Source organism: Ranitomeya variabilis, chromosome 1 (genome assembly GCF_051348905.1).
Source record: "Ranitomeya variabilis isolate aRanVar5 chromosome 1, aRanVar5.hap1, whole genome shotgun sequence".
Taxonomy (NCBI): Eukaryota; Metazoa; Chordata; class Amphibia; order Anura; family Dendrobatidae; genus Ranitomeya; species Ranitomeya variabilis.
Window position 1 is genome coordinate 48,725,250 of NC_135232.1, and position 14,973 is coordinate 48,740,222.

Here is a 14,973-nt window from a genome sequence, read left to right on the forward strand (position 1 = left end):
AGACCTTGATTTAGGTTCCGACGTCCCTCCCACGCAATGCAGCCACGGTCTGCTATTGGATATTAAACAGAACGCATTTACTGTTCAAGTGTCACCCTGCAACAAACTATTCACCAAACGAGGAGTCATATCTGTCATAAACAGTATTTATGATCCTCTTGGGTTCATCGCACCCATCACTATTGAAGGCAAGATTCTGCTAAGACAGTTCACTGCCGAAAATACTGATTGGGATGCTCTGCTGCCGTCCCAGAAACAACAAAATGTGAGGCCTGGAAGAAGTCACTGAAGGTTCCAGAATAACTCCAAGTCCCACATTGTTATTCTGTAAAATCTTCAGTTGCCGCCAGAAGACAAGTCCACATTTTCTCCGACGCGTCTACAGAAGCCATAGCCGCAGTAGCTTATCTGAAGACCTTGGGAGCGCACAACCAAGTGCACTGTGGTTTCATTCTGGGTAAGGCCAAACTAACCCCTAAACCTGCACACTCAGTACCAAAGCTACTCCTGAGCAGTGGCATCACATCGCCTCTGATCTAAACTCAGCTAACCAACGACACTCACAGCTGCATCCAAGCTCGCAGACAAAATGTGGCTGACACCTCCAAGTATCTTATACGAGGATACCTACGATAACTACGTCAGCAATGCATATGAGTTGGTGGATCCAGAATCTGACAAATAAATTAGACCAAATATCTCAACACACTATACTTCAATGACATCAATGCTAAAGTTGAAACCTCATCGTTTTGAACACTTTTCAAGTTGGTCATCCGCTGTATGAGCCATGGCTCATCTTACTCACATCACTCATTGCTTTACCATTGACAAGTCTTCAGGGTGCCGCGGCTGGCACATGTTCAAGGGTCATCCTACCGTCGAAGACAAGGATCAAGCTGGACAAGTCATCATCAGGTGCATACAACAAGAAGTATATCAAAATGAGATTGACAGTATTACGAAAGGTGTCAACCTCTCCAAAAACAGTACATTCCTTGACCTGAACCCAGTGCTCGATCACAGCAAGTGGCTGAGAGTAGGCGGTCGCATAGGGAAATCTGAACTGCACCATAAGGAACAGAACCCTATTATCATCCCTGGTCGCCACTATGTGGCTACTCTGCTAGTCGGGCACTATCACGTACAAGTACAACATCAAGGCAGACAGCTTACTGAAGGTGGCATCAGGTCTGCTGGTTTATAGATCATCGGAATGAAGAGATGTGTCCCTCCCGTGCTCCAAGCGTTAAGTAGCAAAGGTTAAGAGGAAGGCATCAGTACCAGCTGATAGCGAATCTTGCAACATATCGTCTAAGTACAGATTAGCCATTCTTTTATGTCGGGGTAGACGTCTTCAGTCCCTGCTTGGTCATTACTAGAAGAACTCGTGGTGGAGGTGCAAACAGTAAGCGATGGGCTGTTCTATTTACCTGTCTCAGTATCTGTGCAGTTCACATTGAGGTTATCAAAGCCATGGACTCTTCTTGCTTCATCAATTCCCTAAGAAGATTCTTTTTCATCCATGGGCCTGCTTAACAAATCCGGTCCAACTGTGGAACTTGCTTTGTAGGGGCTTGCAAGGAATTGCAGTTAGACAACTTCTTTACCAATAACAGCTGCACCTGGGTGTTCAATCCTCCACACGCATCACACATGGGTGGATCCTGGAAACACATGATTGGCATTGCACGAAGAATTCTCAATTCCTTGTTGCTGGACCACAAGCTTCCGCTCACCCATGAAGTGTGCTGGTCACATTCCTCGCAGAGGTGTCAGCTATAATAAATGCCAGACCTTGGTTCCGGTATCATCCAACCCCCATGCTCCAATGATTCTCACTCCAGCTACACTTCTTACGCAGAAGATCGGAACTGTTCCAGTCCCTTCTGGAGACTTTGATCACAAAGACATTTTCAGACGTCAATAGAAGCAGGCACAACATCTGTCTAATGTATTCTGGCACCGGTGGAAGACTGAATATCTGCTTCTGCTTCAAAACCATCACAAATGGCAGGAGACAACTCCTAACCTACAAGAAGGAGATCTCGTCCTTTTAAAAGACAAAGAGGCTCATTGTAACCACTGGTCGATGGGTCTCATCACCAAGGTTGTGCCCAGCGATGACGGAAAGGCTCGGAAGTCAAGGTGACAAAGGGGATTCAACTTGAATCTTCTTTCGCCGAGTCACTGAACTCATGCTACTTTTACTTGAGGAGGACGTCACATGAACTGAACATTGTTGCTGGACTCCTCCACGGTGGGGAGCATACTTCCTCATACCCCAGCTGTGTTAGGACATAAAATGCTCTGTGTGCAACCGGACTTGAACTCTTCCCGGTGGATTAAATGTTACCATTTGATTGTTGGGTAGGTGGAAGAGTTGGCTGGTTGTGGCTTCCCCAATTCGAAGATGGGTTTTTTCTATTGAGTTCTTATTTATTTTTATTTTCTATTCAAGGACTACGTGTCATCGCTCAAGTATGGACTTGAATTGTTGCATTATTGTTGCATATTGTTTTCTTCTCTCTCCTCTTTTCAGGTTCCATGTCGGTGTTGGACAGCAACGACTCATCACGTCACACAGAAACATTATGAAATCTGAAGATTTCAGATGGAGAGTGTTGTGTCCCATGAATGGGAACAGCTTGTTGTGTATTTTCTATGCTATGCATTGCATTTTGTTGTTGCTACGCTGAAACCCTGCCTTTTGAAGTTTGTCCCTTCTCCTCCCCTGTAGTTGTTGATGTTAGTCCTTGCTCCTCCCTTCTTTCTCATTTTTAGTTTGCTGTAGCCATCTTTGGAAGTGCATGTGCATTTCTCTGTTTGGGATTACTCTTTCCACCTGCTGCATTGTACTTAATACAAGATTTCAGAGAAAATCAACCCTGTTTCTCCTGGACTCTTATTACAAGTCAGTGTGGCCGATTTTGAAATATCTGAGGACGCTTTACATGTGAGTACAACAATCATACAGTTATCTAAGGAATTGATGGCTAAGGATTTAGAGACCCATACTGCCTTGAAAAGTCAGAATGATCCAAACTTTACACTCCTGTCTCAACTAGACACGGCAAGCACTTTTTTCCATTTGTGTTCTTCCTCCCCTATTTCATGATAGATTCTAAATTCTTGGCAGCAGGACCTTCGCTCCTCTAATTTGAATTGTTGAAATACGTATTACTCTGTAATGTGTGACAGGCTTCATACAAGTCCCCTCTGATTTGCAAAAGTGCTGCATAATATAATGGCGTTATAGAAAGAGAATTATTATTACCGTATTATTACTCTCCCAAAGTTTCTTAGTGTCTCAGTCTGAGGACTTTGAGCAGGTTCCTATTCTTGCTGAAGGTCTACTTGGGTCATCTATTTCTTTATATCTGACTAAAGAGATCTGTAGGTCTCAAAATCTATCCCTGGACAATAATCTCACCCAAAAATAGTTTGTTCCACCTCAGTTCCATCCAAGAGTCCTACAAGAATCTCATTACTCAGTTCTCGCAGGTCTTCCTGGCATTAATAATACTCTTCAAAGTTTAGCCAGGTATTTTTGGTGGCCAACTATTCTTTTGGACTGCATGGAACATGTGCTCACATGTAGAATCTGTGCACAAGCTAAATCTCTGCAAACCCAACCTGCCAGACTCATCTAGTCCTCACATCTAGTCCTAAAAGTCAAATGTCTTCATGGACTTTATTACTGATTTGCCATCCACTGATGAGATCACAGTCTTTTGGGTGGTGGTTGACAGATTTAGAAAACAGTGTCACTTTGTCCAAGTTACCTAATTGCCGAACCCTAAGTTATTCACCAAGCATAATGTACGTCTGAATGGTATTCCAGAAAACATTGTTTCCTACAGGGATACTCAGTTCATTTCCAATTTCTGGAGAAAATTTTGTATAGGACCAATATTGAGTTGCCTTTTTCTTCTGCCTACCTCCAAGATACTAAAGGTCAGATAGAACGTATTAATCAAACACTTGAGAACTTCAGAACTGTTCCTTAACATACAATCCTCTGTCTCAAAACACAGGCAGCCCCCTCATGCCCTCTCCTGCTCCCACCTGCTAACACTATCCCTGCTCCTTCTCACTGCTGGTGATATCTCTCCAAATCCTGGTCCTCCTCACCACATTCCCACAGTCATTTCTACCTCCCATCCACGCTCCATCACAAACTTCCGTAACCTCTCTAACCTTATACCCATTCGCCCAGCCCCCGCTTCCCCAGTCCCACTAACAGGAGCTCTGTGGAACGCTCGCTCTGTCTGTAACAAGCTTTCCTACATCCATGATCTCTTTGTTACTACCAAACTTTCCTTCCTCGCCATCACCGAAACCTGGCTCACCCCTTCTGACACAGCCTCTCCTGCTGCACTCTCTTACGGTGGCTTCCACCTTTCTCACACACCCCGCCCCAGCAGCAAGCATGGCGGAGGAGTTGGTTTTCTCCTGTCAGATAACTGCTCCTTCACCCCAATCCCACTGCCACCCTCTGTTACCCTCCCTTCCTTTGAGGTGCACTCTGTGTGCATCTACTCCCCCTCCAACCTCCAACTGGCTGTCATTTACCGCCCCCCAGGGCCAGCCACCATCTTCTTTGACCACTTCACCACCTGGCTACTTCATTTCCTTTCTGCAGACATCCCCACTATCATCATGGGCGATTTTAACATCTCCATTGACACTTCCCTCTCAGCTGCCACTAAACTTCTATCTCTCTCTTCCTCCTTCGGCCTCACTCAATGGTCTTCTGCAGCCACTCACAAAGATGGTCACACACTGGACCTCATCTTCACCCGCCTCTGCTCCCTATCTAACCTCTCTAACTCACCTCTTCCTCTCTCTGACCACAACCTTCTCACATTCTCATCTCTCTCCACTCCATGTCTAGAGTCCCCACCCCACAAACTTTCACACCCTCGCAGAAATCTTAAACATCTTGACCTACATTCATTCTCTGAATCCCTCCTACCTCTCACTGACATAAGTTCCATACACAATGCGGATGACGCTGCCGCTCTATATAACACCACAATAGCTGTAGCTTTGGAATCTGCTGCCCCACTTACACATACCAAAGCTCGCAAAATCAACAGACAGCCCTGGCACACCAGCCTGACCAAGGAACTGAGGCGAGCTTCCAGGGCTGCTGAGCGCAGATGGAAAAGATCCCACTCCAATGACCACTTAACGCATTCAAACAGTCCCTTACTACTTTCAAGACCGCACTCGCCACAGCTAAACAAACCTACTTCTCATCTCTCATATCCTCCCTGTCTCACAACCCTAAACAGTTATTCAACACCTTCAATTCTCTCCTCCGTCCCCCAGCACCTCCTCTCTCCCCACTTATCTCTGCTGAAGACTTTGCCTCATTCTTCAAGCAGAAGATTGATAACATCAGAGACAGTTTTGGTCAACAAGCCCCAGAGCCCTTCCTCCCAACTTCCCTACCCTCCACCTCCAAAACCAACTACTCCACCATTACAGAAGATCAACTCGCCACTCTACTCTCAAGATCGCATCTCACCACCTGTGCACTTGACCCGCTCCCATCCCACCTCATCCCAAACCTCACCACAATCTTCATCCCAACCCTAACCCATCTCTTCAACCTATCACTAACAACTGGTGTTTTCCCCTCAAGCTTTAAACATGCCTCCATCACACCTATCCTCAAAAAGCCCTCTCTTGACCCATCCTCTGTATCTAGCTATCGCCCTATATCACTTCTCCCCTATGCCTCAAAACTACTGGAACAACACGTCTACCTTGAACTGTCCTCCCATCTCTCTTCTTGCTCCCTCTTTGACCGCTTACAATCTGGCTTCCGGTCACACCATTCCACTGAAACTGCCCTAACTAAGGTCACCAATGACCTCTTAACCGCCAAGAGCAAGCGACACTACTCTGTCCTCCTCCTCCTCGACCTGTCGGCTGCCTTTGACACAGTGGACCATTCCCTATTATTACAGACCCTCTCATCCCTTGGCATCACAGACTTGGCCCTATCCTGGATCTCATCATACCTAACAGACCGGACATTCAGCGTCTCCCACTCACACACCACCTCCTCACCTCGCCCCCTATCTGTCGGAGTCCCACAAGGTTCAGTCCTTGGGCCCCTGCTCTTCTCCATTTACACCTTTGGCCTGGGACAGCTCATAGAATCTCATGGCTTTCAGTATCACCTCTATGCTGATGACACACAGATCTACATCTCTGGACCAGATATCACCTCCCTACTAACCAGAATCCCTCAATGTCTGTCCACTATTTCATCCTTCTTCTCCGCTAGATTTCTGAAACTTAACATGGACAAAACAGAATTCATCATCTTTCCCCCATCTCACGTGACCCCCCCAACGAACCTATCCATTACAGTAAATGGCTGCCCACTCTCCCCAGTCCCACAAGCTCGCTGCCTCGGGGTAATCCTTGACGCTGATCTCTCCTTCAAACCACATATCCAAGCCCTTTCCACTTCCTGCCGACTTCAACTCAAAAATATTGCACGAATCCGTTCATTCCTCAACCAAGAATCTGCAAAAACCCTAGTCCATGCCCTCATCATCTCTCGCCTTGACTACTGCAACCTTCTGCTCTGTGGCCTCCCCTCAAACACTCTCGCACCCCTCCAATCTATTCTAAACTCTGCTGCCCGACTAATCCACCTGTCCCCCCGCTATTCTCCGGCCTCTCCCCTCTGTCAATCCCTTCACTGGCTCCCCATTGCCCAGAGACTCCAGTACAAAACCCTAACCATGACGTACAAAGCCATCCACAACCTGTCTCCTCCTTACATCTGCGACCTCATCTCCCGGTACTTTCCTACACGCAACCTCCGATCCTCACAAGATCTCCTTCTCTACTCCCCTCTTATCTCCTCTTCCCACAATCGCATACAAGATTTCTCTCGCGTATCACCCCTACTCTGGAACCCTCTACCACAACACATCAGACTCTCGCCCACCATCGAAACCTTCAAAAAGAATCTGAAGACCCACCTCTTCCGACAAGCCTACAACCTGCAGTAACCACCGATCGACCAAACCGCTGCATGACCAGCTCTACCCTCACCTACTGTATTCTCACCCATCCCTTGTAGATTGTGAGCCTTCGCGGGCAGGGTCCTCTCTCCTACTGTACCAGTTATGACTTGTATTGTTCAAGATTATTGTACTTGTTATTATGTATACCCCTCCTCACTTGTAAAGCGCCATGGAATAAATGGCGCTATAACAATAAATAATAATAATAATAATAATAATAATATGTTTGGTGTATTGTCTTTATCAGTCTGATTGGATGGAGTATCTCCAGTTGGCTGATTTTGCAATTAATCAGTATCAAAAATACATCAAAACTCCTAAATTTTTTTGTAATCTTGGGATTCATCCTCGTTTTAGTTCTTTTATGATCTTTGAAAAATCACTTCCTCAGTCATTTCAGATATCTAATGCATGAAGCCGGTGCCACTGACTGCAGTCAGCTCTGAGCTGATTCTCTGGAATAAAACACACGATGTAACTTAGGATCAGTAATGTAATGTATGTACACAGTGACTGCACCAGCAGAATAGTGAGTGCAGCTCTGGAGTATAATACAGGATGTAACTCAGGATCAGTACAGGGTCAGTAATGTAATGTATGTACACAGTGACTGCACCAGCAGAATAGTGAGTGCAGCTCTGGAGAATAATACAGGATATAACTTAGGTACCTGATAAGTAATGTAACCTATGTATTCATTGACGCAATGCTTTATGAAAATGAATTCTATATCAAAATTGTGAAGTGGCCATTAAAGATGTATATACGAAGACTCACTGAAAATTTGACATTGCCGGATTATCAGTCCTCCGTATTTTTTTCTATTTGAGCCTCCATATACCGGCTTTATGATTGCATCATCGCAGCGCAAATTATCTCAGCTGCAAAATATCTTTACTATTCTTGAAAAATGTGTACAGACACAAGACTCCCTCTAAGCTGTGACAGCGCCATCACGCCTTAGCCATGTAGATATATGGATATTGCATTTCCAATCATATGCACAGTTGAAGTCGGGAGATAAGCGCCCCCTATTTATTCTTATCTGCGCCCTATGCCGTATATCTCCACCTTTTGTGAGATGAATTAGTGTACATGACAGCCCTGTAACTTACGGAGCCATTTAACTCCAGCAACTCTTGGTGTCAGACGGAAGCACAAGCGGCCGGGTTAGATGAACCTGCAGATTTCCATTTTCATTGAAACTTCAAATGTCTAGTAGTCCAGAAGCTTTATTTAACAACTGACCTCTGGCCTGGCCTGTCATACCAATTGCCTGGAGTTGATGGCCACTGGGAATCGATGGCCAGCATGAAGGTCACTAGGCAGGAAAAACTGCGGCTATCAAAGTGTCACTTTCAATGAAGTATGGCAAGCTGGCAGGAGAACGGGCGATTGAGGCGCCTTCCTGGGATAAGTCTTTTTAAATAACTGTTTTCATTGAAATGCAATCATTTTCTAGGGTAGACACAAAAAATGTTTTGCTATCGTCATGAAGATGCAAGGCACGAATTGCCCATTTACATGCCGCAAAATAGCAGATATCAACAATCTGTCTAAAAAAATGTTGCAAAGTTCCAAATGATCATTTTATTAAATGCGTCCATAAGACATAATGCACCCTGATGTAATTTTACAAGGACCTCACGGAGCATAGGAAACTTGGGGTACTGTTACGTGAAGGCGATCGAGGCAGAAATGCCTCTCGGTTTGCCCAATCATTGACCGTACAAAAGTCTGCTGGGATCAGAGAAAACTTATACTGGCAGTAAAAAGTGTATTCCTATTCCTAATTAAATAAATTACAATATCGGATATGCCATCTCTTAAAGAGGGGATCAGACAACCAAAGGTGATTTTCATCCTAAATGTTTATGTATTTAATTTATTAATCTAATAATTTTTCTAATATATTTCAATTAAAAATGCCTTAATATTTCTTTTCTACCCTAACTTTTTGTCTGCTTTTATTTGTTTTGTTTTTTTACTGTCCTATGATGACCTTTCATTTAAGGATGGCTGCGGTCACTGTCACGGCTGCTGTCCACAGCCTGAAACAAAGTGTCAACAGTGACCTCCTTTTTAAGGGCTGGTCCAGGCCCTGCTCTAGTTGTCAATTCTGACACATGCTCAGTATGCATTTCCGGCTCTATATTCCTTTGAATGCACAGTGACAGTGCACTCCCTCACCGGCTCTAAAGAGTAGTGATTAGCAGGCTAGAGAGTGCACTGTCAGTGTGCATAGAAAAGGAGGGGATGCGGCAAGCAGAAAGAGCAGAGACCAGACCAGCACCTGAAATGGACATCACCACAATGAAACAGGACGTCATCAATGATGACTGTTTCAGGGGATGAGCAATGTCAGTATGCATTCAATGGAGTATAGGGCAGTGAGCTCATACTGAGCATGTGCCTGAATGACATCTGGCACATGCTCAGTACAGCAGGGACAGCACAGCCATTGAAATGGACCTTACTGATGACTCTTTGTTTCAAGTTGGTGACAGCAGCTTTGGCAGAGACCACAACCCCAGCCCCCTGATGACATCCTGTTGGAGTATCCTAGCATGCACTGGAATTCTCAACATCATCGGAAGTAAGAAAAAAAAAGTGGACAGGAAGTTAGAGTAGAGAGGGAATGGTAGGACAATTGCAATCAAAGATTAGAAAAGTGCTTAATTTATTAAATTAAATAGATAGACACTTACTATGAAAGTCACTGATGGCTTCAGACCACCACCTAGAGATCCATACCGTAAACGTGAAAACAAAAGGGGCTGCGGTGCAACTTTAGTGATTCATCTCCTTCATTGCAGTATACGCCAAAGATGCCTGGTGCCAGAAGACACTGGAAAATGCCAGGAACCAGAAGACGCTAACAATGGGTCAGTGAGGATAGCATCGGTAGACAGATCAAAGAAAACGAGCAGACCAGAGAGGGGCTGAGAAGCAGGACAAGACTGAGTGTGTTTCATTCTTATCAGTTTTGTAACCTTTAACCAGCCATGTTATAAATGCTGGACTCACTATATACTACTCATAAATGTTCAGAATCTGATTTTTGGAGGAAATTCAACGAGAATTCAATTCCCCTCAAAGCGATTCACTAATAATAGTATATTCTAGACTTATACCATAAATCTGAGATATCTCATGAGATGAAAAAAACTTTTGAAGTTACCAGAACCAGTGACAAAAATGTCGGACCTAGCATCACTATCGACTCTGGAAACAATTAGATGATCCAACACGAGCCTGGGCACGCTTCTAAGCCCAAGATTTATATATGAGCTGCATACGTATAGCTGTATAGTGTAGTAACAAAAATGATGCAAAATGAAAGCCTCTTTATGGGAAGAAAAAGATAGAAAAAAAACTTCTTTTAACACACATGCATTAATAATGACCATCACAAATTTGGTTTCTCTACAACAATAAATGCAACAAATTTTGTAGATCCCGTTTTATGCTGCATACACTCAACTTCACCCGTCTTTTTATGTGCACCTGCCAATTAGACCACAGATTTCTGCTATGATGCAGTTTACAAAATTTAGCTTGAATTCACACTAGGAAGATAAACTGCTGAAATTTCTGTGCCTGTACTGGGCAAAATGGGGCTCCAAAAAAGTATGTGCTTGCCACCTAATTAGCAGCATTCATATGAATGAAACTGATCTTTAGTAGTTGATGGTTCCTTTCTTTTTCATTTTTTGCATGTATAGTAGATATAAAAATACCAGGTTTTGTCATGTAAAAGAAAATCATACCAAGTTGAATCATTTTAGAACTTTTTCAACATTTAATGGCACATATAATCTGTACAATTCAATTGAAAAATTAACTTTTTTGGGTGGAAATGAAAAAAATAATGTGGTTCCATAAATATTCAAACCCTTAATACTAATACTTTGTTGAAGTACCCTTTATGTTTATGACAGCATTTAGCCTTTTTGATCGGGAGTCTATCAACATGGCACATCTATCAGATTTTGGTGACATTTCCTGTGTACAGCACCATCTTCAGGTCACTCAGTGATTGTCACTTGCATTCTTGTCTGGGTGCTTCAAAAACGTAAATTTTTTTGGTGAAGCCTTTTTTTGTTGATTTGGAGGTATGCTTAGGGTCATTGTCATGCTAAAAAGTGAAATTCCTCTACATCTTCTGCTTTTTAGCAGAGGCCTGAGCAGCTTCAAAGCATAATGCTGCCTCCACCATGAGTAACTGTGGGTATGGTTTTCTTTTAGTGATGCACAGTGTTGGTTTGACACCAAACATATGTTATGGAATTAAGGACAAAAAGTTCAAACTTGGCCTCATCAGGCCATAAGAGGTTTTGACATGTGCTTTTGGCATATTTGATGTTTGTTTTGGCAAAATATAGTCACAAAAAAAGATCAAAAAAGACTTGGCACTATCTTGGAACCCTTGACGTCTGTTCTCTGAGATCAGGTTATCCTACCTTATTCCATGAGGAGGTGCTCAGCCATTGAGAAAGAATTCCAAACTTTCATATTGAAGGTGAAAAATTTCCAGTGGAACTCACCAAATATGGTGAAGACTCTTTTTTATTATGTCATGTTAAAAGTGAGATTACAGATAAGGGGAAAAAGAGAGAGATTTTGGGTTCAAGTTCGTGGTTCAAGTTCGAGTGGGGTACCAGAACCCAAACTTTCACGGATCCACTCATCACTTCTCCCAACCAATTTTCTTTTTAGTTTTTATCAATTTTTGGAAAACTTCCAGTTCTAGATAATGTCTCTGTTTTTGAAATTTAAGCCCCTTCTTGATGACGTCCTCAGTGACGTATGATATATCTAATGTCTTGGAAAATTTTTGTACCCTTCTTCTGACTGATAACTTTCAACAATGAGATCCCTTTGCTGTGTTGTAAGCTGCTAAAGGACCATGAATTTTGCTGTGAAATGCAACTAAAAATATGTCAGGAAAATCCTCCTAGAATAGCATCCTCCTATGAGGTTATTTAGAATCCCTTTAAATGACAGTGTCCATGCACATACTACTATGTGGTATGAGATTAAAAATGTTTGGAAAATTCTGAACACAACCATATCCCAAATTATAAGAGAGTGCTTACACTTATGCAACCACATTATCTTAGTTTTGTTATTTTTCTTTTTCAACTCAAAATTATTTCAGCTTATTCTCAATTGATTTGTGGGCAACATTAAAGGTGGAAAACATTCTGAAATGATTCTTCGTGGTAGGATTTTTTTGAATGGCAAAAACCTGACATTTTTTACAGGGATTTGTAGACTTTTAACATCCACTAGATAACCATTTTATTTGCCTTTTTTAAGATATGTGGGTTATAATGTTTGGTACCAGGATGCAATATTTTTAAACATCTAACCAAATCAGTTTTTCATTCCTCCTTGTTTTAGATATTTGAGTTGAACATATTATGAAAGAGAAAAATAATTTGAGAAATGTTGGCCAACGTTTCTTATTCTTTATAGATCCAAGCTGTTACATTTTTAGCCTATCTGACAATTAGAAAGCATAAAAATAAATCTAAGTGAAGTTATAAAAATACATTCTGATCTTTTTTGAGGGGTATATATTTTTTGAAAGGGTACATTTTTCACATTCACATTATTTATTCATTGGTGAATTTGTTGCAGATTTTTTTTCTATTCATCTGAATGGGGCTTGCGGAACTCCGTGCCAATTTTGCAGAAGCAACCCTGAAACTTAAAGATTTTTACAAAATTTTTAAATATTTCAAAATTGCTTCAAAAAGTGGAAAATTATTATTTTTACTGTGTTTATATTTTTTTTAGATTAATTTTACATATTTATTTCAGAATGTACAATCTAGTAACTACTATTAACATCCTCACGAAGACGAGTGTCACACGGGTTAAGAGACAAACTTGTCATGTATAGAGGTAACTTCCTACAGACAGAGACAAAGTGGGAAAACATTTGTGGCAAAACAGAAATTAGTAAAATGTAGTTTTTTATTATTTGTACTATTTTTTTTTCTCCCAGTAGACTTTAAGGTATTATATAGTGCGCTACAATTGCTAAATAACATTGTATTTACATAGTGCCTAAGGCAACACGAATTCCAAACCCAGCTATGACTGACGTGTATTTTATTCTTCCTGACAAACAAAAATGTCAAAAAACATTATTTCTCTGAGTATCTGTCTACCTTAGAAATTATTTTATCTTCTATACAATAAGAATGAAAAAGAATTATGTGAAAAAAATGATGTGAAAAGATAATAAAAAGAAAAATATATATTTTGAATATTTATTCCAATTTGAAAAATGTAATTTGCAAAATTGGAAAATTTCTCCAAAATTAACAACAATAATAATTTTTTAAAAATGCTGCGGTATGTTTGATAACTGAGAGTCCTATAACCAGTTAATGTAGTCGGAATAAAAAAATAGAGCTGAAAGTAAGGGAGTAATTAAGTGGCTGACGTACAGGAGTAAACCGTTTGAAAAGATTGACTAAATTGCCCATTCATTAGCGGCTCGGCATGAGAGAAGAATCACAAATAGACAACGGAGCCTGCAGTAATTCAATCTAACCTTGTACTTACAGAAGACAATAAGATAATGAACAGAAAAATTACCCAGCACATATTGCATTTTGTAGCAGGGGGGTGGAGTGTTTTTCGGAGAGGGGGTGTCATTGGGAGAGGATTGGCACACGCGATGTTAATGGCCCCGCTCAAGCTGAGCAAACATTTCCACAACACAATCATAGTTTTCACTTCAAGGGCCTCTGGGGAAGTGAGATGAGGCAAGATCGTGACGGGAAAAAAATGTAATTTATAACGCGTCTGCGGAATAGAATTTATCATTGGATCTGCTCACCGATGCTCAATTGATATGTACTTGATTTCAAACAACAGCCCCCAGGCGTCCGCAGGGACCATTTTTTAGTATTTTACGCTTGGATATATCTGTTTAACTCGCCATTTACCAGAACAATGGCTGATGACAGCGTGAACCACTCACTCTAGGAATAAAAAAAATCTTAGAGAATATTAATGATTTGAGAAAAAAAATAAAACATTTAGAAATCCATTCTAAAAAATGATAACATAAAAATGTAAAATATGCAGATTTGTAAAGCAGATGGAGTCAATAGTTTTTCCATATTTAGAATTTAAATCAATTCATAGCAAAACTTGGATGTTTTAATTTTGAACTTTTTGAAATTACTTTTTCTTTTTTAGTTTTTTTTTAAATTTGTAATTGTTTTGCTTTTAAATTTGGAATTTGCAATTTTTTCAAAGGAAGGAAAGAAAAGTTTACATTTTAACATAATGAAAAATCTGATTCTCAGGTGTTTAAGAGGCGATGGTATACGTTTTGCGAGCGCTGTAAATGCTTTCAATAATGATGACATGCTCGTGATCTATGAGTACAAAATACCTAATACACACAAAAAATAAAAATAATGTGAAAAATCACAGCTGAAAAGTAACTTAATGAGAGAGTATGACTAACATGTTAAGTTAATCTCTCTTGCCAGTGCAAAAGTAAGTACATCACAATAACGGCGATCTTTGCATTGTATGTTCATTATTTTTTTGTTACCTGCTGTTTTCACTTTATTTTAATTAACTGAGTGTAAAAAAGTTTTTTCTCCCTATATAGTCCATGAGCCGGGCCAGATATCGGTACCACCCGGAGTGACTAATTTTCTTTGGTATTTTTAGGTAGATGCATGTCTGTAGTTTATTTTTTGATATGATAGCCCTTACATATACGTAGCTTATTAACCCCTTCAGCCCTAGGCCTATTTGTACCCAAGTGCCTAAGCCAATCTGACCTGTGCCACTTCATGGGCTAATAACTTTGGAACGCTTTCACCTATCCAAGCCATTCTGAGATTGTTTTCTCGTGACATATTGTACTTCACGT